Source organism: Hydractinia symbiolongicarpus, chromosome 6 (genome assembly GCF_029227915.1).
Source record: "Hydractinia symbiolongicarpus strain clone_291-10 chromosome 6, HSymV2.1, whole genome shotgun sequence".
In the NCBI taxonomy this organism is placed as follows: domain Eukaryota; kingdom Metazoa; phylum Cnidaria; class Hydrozoa; order Anthoathecata; family Hydractiniidae; genus Hydractinia; species Hydractinia symbiolongicarpus.
In genome coordinates, this window is record NC_079880.1 from 28,272,028 (window position 1) to 28,283,460 (window position 11,433).

An 11,433-nucleotide genomic window follows, 5' to 3' on the forward strand; every position below is an offset into this window, starting at 1 on the left:
AGTCTCATGGGCTTTAGTGGTGAAAAGATAATTTAAAAAATCGTTCTGGAAATGAGTTTACTCACAGGGTACTTTCTTTGTATATATTCGACTATACGGGCCAAGGCCGGGATTTACGGGAAATCGAGGGTTTTCGTTTGCCGGCGATTAAACTTCTTTTATTCAGCGTCTCATCAAAAATGAAAACAAGTTTGAAGACTACAAGTTTCTTGCGTTTTAGTGGTTAAAAAATAATTTAAAAAATCGTTCGGGAATGGAGTTTACTCCCTGGGTACTTTCTTTGTATACTTTTGACTATACGGGCCGAGTCCGGGTCTCACGGGAAGTCGCGGGTTTTCGTTTGCCGGCGATTAAACTTCTTTTACTCAGCGTTTCATCAAAAATGAAAACATTTTTAAAAACTACAATTCTCATGGGCTTTAGTGGTGAAAAGATAATTTAAAAAATCGTTTTGGAAATGAGTTTACTCACAGGGTACTTTCTTTGTATACATTCGACTAAACGGGCTAAGCCCGGGATTTACGGGAAATCGCGGGTTTTCCTTTGCCGGCGATTAAACCACTTTCATTAAGCGTCTCATCAAAAATGAAAACATTTCTGAAAACTACAAGTCTCATGCGTTTTAGTGGTGAAAAAATAATTTAAAAAATCGTTCGGGAAATGAGTTTACACCCTGGGTACTTTTTTGTATACTTTTGACTATACGGGCCGAGTCCGGGATTTACGGGAAATCGCAGGTTTTCGTTTGCCGGCGATTAAACTTCTTTTATTCAGCGTCTCATCAAAAATGAAAACATTTTTGAAAACTACAAGTCTCCTGCGTTTTAGTGGTGAAAAAATAAATTAAAAAATCGTTTGAAAAATGAGTTTACTCCCTGGGTATTTTCTTTGTATACTTTTGACTATGCGGGCCAAGCCCGGGATTTACGGGAAATCGCGGGTTTTCGTTTGCCGGCGATTAAACTTCTTTTATTCAGCGTCTCATCAAAAATGAAAACAATTTTGAAAACTACCAGTCTTATGCGTTTTAATGGTGAAAAGATAATTTAAAAAATCGTTCTGGAATTGAGTTTACTCACAGGGTACTTTTTTTGTATACATGCGACTATACGGGCCAAGCCCGTGATTTACGGGAAATCGCGGGTTTTCGTTTGCCGGCGATTAAACATCTTTCATTAAGCGTCTCATCAAAAATGAAAACATTTTTGAAAACTACAAGTCTTATGCGTTTTAGTGGTGAAAAAATAATTTAAAAAATCGTTCTGGAAATGAGTTTACTCACAGGGTACTTTCTTTGTATATATTCGACTATACGGGCCAAGACCGGGATTTACGGGAAATCGAGGGTTTTCGTTTGCCGGCGATTAAACCTCTTTTATTCAGCGTCTCATCAAAAATGAAAACATTTTTGAAAACTACAAGTCTCATGCGTTTTAGTGGTGAAAAAATAATTTAAAAAATCGTTCGGGAAATGAGTTTACTCCCTGGGTACTTTCTTTGTATACTTTTGACTATACGGGCCGAGTCCAGGATTTACGGGAAGTCGCGGGTTTTCGTTTGCCGGCGATTAAACTTCTTTTATTCAGCGTCTCATCAAAAATGAAAACAAGTTTGAAGACTACAAGTTTCTTGCGTTTTAGTGGTTAAAAAATAATTTAAAAAATCGTTCGGGAAATGAGTTTACTCCCTGGGTACTTTCTTTGTATACTTTTGACTATACGGGTCAAGCCCGGGATTTACGGAAAATCGCGGGTTTTCGTTTGCCGGCGATTAAACTTCTTTTATTCAGCGTCTCATCAAAAATGAAAACATTTCTGAAAACTACAAGTCTCATGCGTTTTAGGGATGAAAAAATAATTTAAAAATCATTCGGGAAATGGGTTTACTCCTTGGGTACTTTCTTTGTATACTTTTGACTATACGGGCCGAGTCCGCGATTTACGGGAAGTCGCGGGTTTTCGTTTGCCGGCGATTAAACTTCTTTTATTCAGCGTCTCATCAAAAATGAAAACAAGTTTGAAGACTACAAGTTTCTTGCGTTTTAGTGGTTAAAAAATAATTTAAAAAATCGTTCGGGAAATGAGTTTACTCCCTGGGTACCTTCTTTGTATACTTTTGACTATTCGGGCCGAGTCCGCGTCTTACGGGAAGTCGCGGTTTTTCGTTTGCCGGCGATTAAACTTCTTTTACTCAGCGTCTCATCAAAAATGAAAACATTTTTAAAAACTACAAGTCTCATGGGCTTTAGTGTTGAAAAGATAATTTAAAAAATCGTTCTGGAAATGAGTTTACTCACAGGGTACTTTCTTTGTATATATTCGACTATACAGGCCAAGACCGGGATTTACGGGAAATCGAGGGTTTTCGTTTGCCGGCGATTAAACTTCTTTTATTCAGCGTCTCATCAAAAATGAAAACAAGTTTGAAGACTACAAGTTTCTTGCGTTTTAGTGGTTAAAAAATAATTTAAAAAATCGTTCGGGAAATGAGTTTACTCCCTGGGTACTTTCTTTGTATACTTTTGACTATACGGGCCGAGTCCGGGTCTCACGGGAAGTCGCGGGTTTTCGTTTGCCGGCGATTAAACTTCTTTTACTCAGCGTTTCATCAAAAATGAAAACATTTTTAAAAACTACAAGTCTCATGGGCTTTAGTGGTGAAAAGATAATTTAAAAAATCGTTTTGGAAATGAGTTTACTCCCTGGGTACTTTCTTTGTATACTTTTGACTATGCGGGCCAAGCCCGGGATTTACGGGAAATCGCGGGTTTTCGTTTGCCGGCGATTAAACTTCTTTTATTCAGCGTCTCATCAAAAATGAAAACTATTTTGAAAACTACCAGTCTTATGCGTTTTAATGGTAAAAAGATAATTTAAAAAATCGTTCTGGAATTGAGTTTACTCACAGGGTACTTTTTTTGTATACATTCGACTATACGGGCCAAGCCCGTGATTTACGGGAAATCGCGGGTTTTCGTTTGCCGGCGATTAAACCTCTTTCATTAAGCGTCTCATCAAAAATGAAAACATTTTTGAAAACTACAAGTCTTAGCGTTTTAGTGGTGAAAAAATAATTTAAAAAATCGTTCTGGAAATGAGTTTACTCCCTGGGTACTTTCTTTGTATACTTTTGACTATACGGGCCGAGTCCGCGTCTTACGGGAAGTCGCGGTTTTTCGTTTGCCGGCGATTAAACTTCTTTTACTCAGCGTCTCATCAAAAATAAAAACATTTTTAAAAACTACAAGTCTCATGGGCTTTAGTGGTGAAAAGATAATTTAAAAAATCGTTCTGGAAATGAGTTTACTCACAGGGTACTTTCTTTGTATATATTCGACTATACGGGCCAAGACCGGGATTTATGGGAAATCGAGGGTTTTCGTTTGCCGGCGATTAAACTTCTTTTATTCAGCGTCTCATCAAAAATGAAAACAAGTTTGAAGACTACAAGTTTCTTGCGTTTTAGTGGTTAAAAAATAATTTAAAAAATCGTTCGGGAAATGAGTTTACTCCCTGGGTACTTTCTTTGTATACTTTTGACTATACGGGCCGAGTCCGGGTTTCACGGGAAGTCGCGGGTTTTCGTTTGCCGGCGATTAAACTTCTTTTACTCAGCGTTTCATCAAAAATGAAAACATTTTTAAAAACTACAAGTCTCATGGGCTTTAGTGGTGAAAAGATAATTTAAAAAATCGTTTTGGAAATGAGTTTACTCACAGGGTACTTTCTTTGTATATATTCGACTATACAGGCCAAGACCGGGATTTACGGGAAATCGCGGGTTTTTGTTTGCCGGCGATTAAACTTCTTTTATTCAGCGTCTCATCAAAAATGAAAACATTTTTGTAAACTACAAGTCTCATGCGTTTTAGTGGTGAAAAAATAATTTAAAAAATCGTTCGGGAAATGAGTTTACTCCCTGGGTACTTTTTTTGTATACTTTTGACTATACGGGCCGAGTCCAGGATTTACGGGAAGTCGCGGGTTTTCGTTTGCCGGCGATTAAACTTCTTTTATTCAGCGTCTCATCAAAAATGAAAACAAGTTTGAAGACTACAAGTTTCTTGCGTTTTAGTGGTTAAAAAATAATTTAAAAAATCGTTCGGGAAATGAGTTTACTCCCTGGGTACTTTCTTTGTATACTTTTGACTATACGGGCCGAGTCCGGGTCTCACGGGAAGTCGCGGGTTTTCGTTTGCCGGCGATTAAACTTCTTTTACTCAGCGTTTCATCAAAAATGAAAACATTTTTAAAAACTACAAGTCTCATGGGCTTTAGTGGTGAAAAGATAATTTAAAAAATCGTTTTGGAAATGAGTTTACTCACAGGGTACTTTCTTTGTATATATTCGACTATACAGGCCAAGACCGGGATTTACGGGAAATCGCGGGTTTTTGTTTGCCGGCGATTAAACTTCTTTTACTCAGCGTTTCATCAAAAATGAAAACATTTTTAAAAACTACAAGTCTCATGGGCTTTAGTGGTGAAAAGATAATTTAAAAAATCGTTTTGGAAATGAGTTTACTCACAGGGTACTTTCTTTGTATATATTCGACTATACAGGCCAAGACCGGGATTTACGGGAAATCGCGGGTTTTTGTTTGCCGGCGATTAAACTTCTTTTATTCAGCGTCTCATCAAAAATGAAAACATTTTTGTAAACTACAAGTCTCATGCGTTTTAGTGGTGAAAAAATAATTTAAAAAATCGTTCGGGAAATGAGTTTACTCCCTGGGTACTTTTTTTGTATACTTTTGACTATACGGGCCGAGTCCAGGATTTACGGGAAGTCGCGGGTTTTCGTTTGCCGGCGATTAAACTTCTTTTATTCAGCGTCTCATCAAAAATGAAAACAAGTTTGAAGACTACAAGTTTCTTGCGTTTTAGTGGTTAAAAAATAATTTAAAAAATCGTTCGGGAAATGAGTTTACTCCCTGGGTACTTTCTTTGTATACTTTTGACTATACGGGCCAAGCCCGGGATTTACGGAAAATCGCGGGTTTTCGTTTGCCGGCGATTAAACTTCTTTTATTCAGCGTCTCATCAAAAATGAAAACATTTTTGAAAACTGCAAGTCTTATGCGTTTTAGTGGTGAAAAAATAATTTAAAAAATCGTTGTGGAAATGAGTTTACTCACAAGGTACTTTCTTTGTATACATTCGACTATACGGGCCAAGCCCGGGATTTACGGGAAATCGCGGGTTTTCGTTTGCCGGCGATTAAACCACTTTCATTAAGCGTCTCATCAAAAATGAAAGCATTTCTGAAAACTACAAGTCTCATGCGTTTTAGGGGTGAAAAAATAATTTAAAAATCATTCGGGAAATGAGTTTACTCCCTGGGTACCTTCTTTGTATACTTTTGACTATACGGGCCGAGTCCGCGTCTTACGGGAAGTCGCGGTTTTTCGTTTGCCGGCGATTAAACTTCTTTTACTCAGCGTCTCATCAAAAATGAAAACATTTTTAAAAACTACAAGTCTCATGGGCTTTAGTGGTGAAAAGATAATTTAAAAAATCGTTCTGGAAATGAGTTTACTCACAGGGTACTTTCTTTGTATATATTCGACTATACAGGCCAAGACCGGGATTTACGGGAAATCGAGGGTTTTCGTTTGCCGGCGATTAAACTTCTTTTATTCAGCGTCTCATCAAAAATGAAAACAAGTTTGAAGACTACAAGTTTCTTGCGTTTTAGTGGTTAAAAAATAATTTAAAAAATCGTTCGGGAAATGAGTTTACTCCCTGGGTACTTTCTTTGTATACTTTTGACTATACGGGCCGAGTCCGGGTCTCACGGGAAGTCGCGGGTTTTCGTTTGCCGGCGATTAAACTTCTTTTACTCAGCGTTTCATCAAAAATGAAAACATTTTTAAAAACTACAAGTCTCATGGGCTTTAGTGGTGAAAAGATAATTTAAAAAATCGTTTTAGAAATGAGTTTACTCACAGGGTACTTTCTTTGTATACATTCGACTAAACGGGCCAAGCCCGGGATTTACGGGAAATCGCGGGTTTTCCTTTGCCGGCGATTAAACCACTTTCATTAAGCGTCTCATCAAAAATGAAAACATTTCTGAAAACTACAAGTCTCATGCGTTTTAGTGGTGAAAAAATAATTTAAAAAATCGTTCGGGAAATGAGTTTACTCCCTGGGTACTTTTTTGTATACTTTTGACTATACGGGCCGAGTCCGGGATTTACGGGAAATCGCAGGTTTTCGTTTGCCGGCGATTAAACTTCTTTTATTCAGCGTCTCATCAAAAATGAAAACATTTTTGAAAACTACAAGTCTCATGCGTTTTAGTGGTGAAAAAATAAATTAAAAAATCGTTGGAAAAATGAGTTTACTCCCTGGGTACTTTCTTTGTATACTTTTGACTATGCGGGCCAAGCCCGGGATTTACGGGAAATCGCGGGTTTTCGTTTGCCGGCGATTAAACTTCTTTTATTCAGCGTCTCATCAAAAATGAAAACTATTTTGAAAACTACCAGTCTTATGCGTTTTAATGGTGAAAAGATAATTTAAAAAATCGTTCTGGAATTGAGTTTACTCACAGGGTACTTTTTTTGTATACATTCGACTATACGGGCCAAGCCCGTGATTTACGGGAAATGGCGGGTTTTCGTTTGCCGGCGATTAAACCTCTTTCATTAAGCGTCTCATCAAAAATGAAAACATTTTTAAAAACTACAAGTCTTAGCGTTTTAGTGGTGAAAAAATAATTTAAAAAATCGTTCTGGAAATGAGTTTACTCCCTGGGTACTTTCTTTGTATACTTTTGACTATACGGGCCGAGTCCGCGTCTTACGGGAAGTCGCGGTTTTTCGTTTGCCGGCGATTAAACTTCTTTTACTCAGCGTCTCATCAAAAATGAAAACATTTTTAAAAACTACAAGTCTCATGGGCTTTAGTGGTGAAAAGATAATTTAAAAAATCGTTCTGGAAATGAGTTTACTCACAGGGTACTTTCTTTGTATATATTCGACTATACGGGCCAAGACCGGGATTTACGGGAAATCGAGGGTTTTCGTTTGCCGGCGATTAAACTTCTTTTATTCAGCGTCTCATCAAAAATGAAAACAAGTTTGAAGACTACAAGTTTCTTGCGTTTTAGTGGTTAAAAAATAATTTAAAAAATCGTTCGGGAAATGAGTTTACTCCCTGGGTACTTTATTTGTATACTTTTGACTATACGGGCCGAGTCCGGGTCTCACGGGAAGTCGCGGGTTTTCGTTTGCCGGCGATTAAACTTCTTTTACTCAGCGTTTCATCAAAAATGAAAACATTTTTAAAAACTACAAGTCTCATGGGCTTTAGTGGTGAAAAGATAATTTAAAAAATCGTTTCGGAAATGAGTTTACTCACAGGGTACTTTCTTTGCATACATTCGACTAAACGGGCTAAGCCCGGGATTTACGGGAAATCGCGGGTTTTCCTTTGCCGGCGATTAAACCACTTTCATTAAGCGTCTCATCAAAAATGAAAACATTTCTGAAAACTACAAGTCTCATGCGTTTTAGTGGTGAAAAAATAATTTAAAAATGCGTTCGGGAAGTGAGTTTACACCCTGGGTACTTTTTTGTATACTTTTGACTATACGGGCGAGTCCGGGATTTACGGGAAATCGCAGGTTTTCGTTTGCCGGCGATTAAACTTCTTTTATTCAGCGTCTCATCAAAAATGAAAACATTTTTGAAAACTACAAGTCTCATGCGTTTTAGTGGTGAAAAAATAAATTAAAAAATCGTTGGAAAAATGAGTTTACTCCCTGGGTACTTTCTTTGTATACTTTTGACTATGCGGGCCAAGCCCGGGATTTACGGGAAATCGCGGGTTTTCGTTTGCCGGCGATTAAACTTCTTTTATTCAGCGTCTCATCAAAAATGAAAACAATTTTGAAAACTACCAGTCTTATGCGTTTTAATGGTGAAAAGATATATTAAAAAATCGTTCTGGAATTGAGTTTACTCACAGGGTACTTTTTTTGTATACATCCGACTATACGGGCCAAGCCCGTGATTTACGGGAAATCGCGGGTTTTCGTTTGCCGGCGATTAAACATCTTTCATTAAGCGTCTCATCAAAAATGAAAACATTTTTGAAAACTACAAGTCTTATGCGTTTTAGTGGTGAAAAAATAATTTAAAAAATCGTTCTGGAAATGAGTTTACTCACAGGGTACTTTCTTTGTATATATTCGACTATACGGGCCAAGACCGGGATTTACGGGAAATCGAGGGTTTTCGTTTGCCGGCGATTAAACCTCTTTTATTCAGCGTCTCATCAAAAATGAAAACATTTTTGAAAACTACAAGTCTCATGCGTTTTAGTGGTGAAAAAATAATTTAAAAAATCGTTCGGGAAATGAGTTTACTCCCTGGGTACTTTCTTTGTATACTTTTGACTATACGGGCCGAGTCCAGGATTTACGGGAAGTCGCGGGTTTTCGTTTGCCGGCGATTAAACTTCTTTTATTCAGCGTCTCATCAAAAATGAAAACAAGTTTGAAGACTACAAGTTTCTTGCGTTTTAGTGGTTAAAAAATAATTTAAAAAATCGTTCGGGAAATGAGTTTACTCCCTGGGTACTTTCTTTGTATACTTTTGATTATACGGGCCAAGCCCGGGATTTACGGGAAATCGCGGGTTTTTGTTTGCCGGCGATTAAACTTCTTTTATTCAGCGTCTCATCAAAAATGAAAACATTTTTGAAAACTGCAAGTCTTATGAGTTTTAGTGGTGAAAAAATAATTTAAAAAATCGTTGTGGAAATGAGTTTACTCACAGGGTACTTTCTTTGTATACATTCGACTATACGGGCCAAGCCCGGGATTTACGGGAAATCGCAGGTTTTCGTTTGCCGGCGATTAAACCACTTTCATTAAGCGTCTCATCAAAAAAAGAAGGATTTCTGAAAACTACAAGTCTCATGCGTTTTAGGGGTGAAAAAATAATTTAAAAAATCATTCGGGAAATGGGTTTACTCCTTGGGTACTTTCTTTGTATACTTTTGACTATACGGGCCGAGTCCGCGATTTACGGGAAGTCGCGGGTTTTTGTTTGCCGGCGATTAAACTTCTTTTATTCAGCGTCTCATCAAAAATGAAAACAAGTTTTAAGACTACAAGTTTCTTGCGTTTTAGTGGTTAAAAAATAATTTAAAAAATCGTTCGGGAAATGAGTTTACTCCCTGGGTACCTTCTTTGTATACTTTTGACTATACGGGCCGAGTCCGCGTCTTACGGTAAGTCGCGGTTTTTCGTTTGCCGGCGATTAAACTTCTTTTACTCAGCGTCTCATCAAAAATGAAAACATTTTTAAAAACTACAAGTCTCATGGGCTTTAGTGGTGAAAAGATAATTTAAAAAATCGTTCTGGAAATGAGTTTACTCACAGGGTACTTTCTTTGTATATATTCGACTATACGGGCCAAGACCGGGATTTACGGGAAATCGAGGGTTTTCGTTTGCCGGCGATTAAACTTCTTTTATTCAGCGTCTCATCAAAAATGAAAACAAGTTTGAAGACTACAAGTTTCTTGCGTTTTAGTGGTTAAAAAATAATTTAAAAAATCGTTCGGGAAATGAGTTTACTCCCTGGGTACTTTCTTTGTATACTTTTGACTATACGGGCCGAGTCCGGGTCTCACGGGAAGTCGCGGGTTTTCGTTTGCCGGCGATTAAACTTCTTTTACTCAGCGTTTCATCAAAAATGAAAACATTTTTAAAAACTACAAGTCTCATGGGCTTTAGTGGTGAAAAGATAATTTAAAAAATCGTTTTGGAAATGAGTTTACTCACAGGGTACTTTCTTTGTATACATTCGACTAAACGGGCCAAGCCCGGGATTTACGGGAAATCGCGGGTTTTCCTTTGCCGGCAATTAAACCACTTTCATTAAGCGTCTCATCAAAAATGAAAACATTTCTGAAAACTACAAGTCTCATGCGTTTTAGTGGTGAAAAAATAATTTAAAAAATCGTTCGGGAAATGAGTTTACACCCTGGGTACTTTTTTGTATACTTTTGACTATACGGGCCGAGTCCGGGATTTACGGGAAATCGCAGGTTTTCGTTTGCCGGCGATTAAACTTCTTTTATTCAGCGTCTCATCAAAAATGAAAACATTTTTGAAAACTACAAGTGTCATGCGTTTTAGTGGTGAAAAAATAAATTAAAAAATCGTTGGAAAAAGGAGTTTACTCCCTATGTACTTTCTTTGTATACTTTTGACTATGCGGGCCAAGCCCGGGATTTACGGGAAATCGCGGGTTTTCGTTTGCCGGCGATTAAACTTCTTTTATTCAGCGTCTCATCAAAAATGAAAACTATTTTGAAAACTACCAGTCTTATGCGTTTTAATGGTGAAAAGATAATTTAAAAAATCGTTCTGGAATTGAGTTTACTCACAGGGTACTTTTTTTGTATACATTCGACTATACGGGCCAAGCCCGTGATTTACGGGAAATCGCGGGTTTTCGTTTGCCGGCGATTAAACCTCTTTCATTAAGCGTCTCATCAAAAATGAAAACATTTTTAAAAACTACAAGTCTTATGCGTTTTAGTGGTGAAAAAATAATTTAAAAAATCGTTCTGGAAATGAGTTTACTCACAGGGTACTTTCTTTGTATATATTCGACTATACGGGCAAAGACCGGGATTTACGGGAAATCGAGGGTTTTCGTTTGCCGGCGATTAAACCTTTTTTATTCAGCGTCTCATCAAAAATGAAAACATTTTTGAAAACTACAAGTCTCATGCGTTTAAGTGGTGAAAAAATAATTTAAAAAATCGTTCGGGAAATGAGTTTACTCCCTGGGTACTTTCTTTGTATACTTTTGACTATCCGGGCCGAGTCCAGGATTTACGGGAAGTCGCGGGTTTTCGTTTGCCGGCAAGTAAACTTCTTTTATTCAGCGTCTCATCAAAAATGAAAACAAGTTTGAAGACAACAAGTTTCTTGCGTTTTAGTGGTTAAAAAATAATTTAAAAAATCGTTTGGGAAATGAGTTTACTCCCTGGGTACTTTCTTTGTATACTTTTGACTATACGGGCCAAGCCCGGGATTTACGGGAAATCGCGGGTTTTCGTTTGCCGGCGATTAAACTTCTTTTATTCAGCATCTCATCAAAAATGAAAACATTTTTGAAAACTACAAGTCTTATGCGTTTTAGTGGTGAAAAAATAATTTAAAAAATCGTTGTGGAAATGAGTTTACTCACAGGGTACTTTCTTTGTTAACATTCGACTATACGGGCCAAGCCCGGGATTTACGGGAAATCGCAGGTTTTCGTTTGCCGGCGATTAAACCACTTTCATTAAGCGTCTCATCAAAAATGAAAGCAGTTCTGAAAACTACAAGTCTCATGCGTTTTAGGGGTGAAAAAATAATTTAAAAAATTGTTCCGGAAATGGGTTTACTCCTTGGGTACTT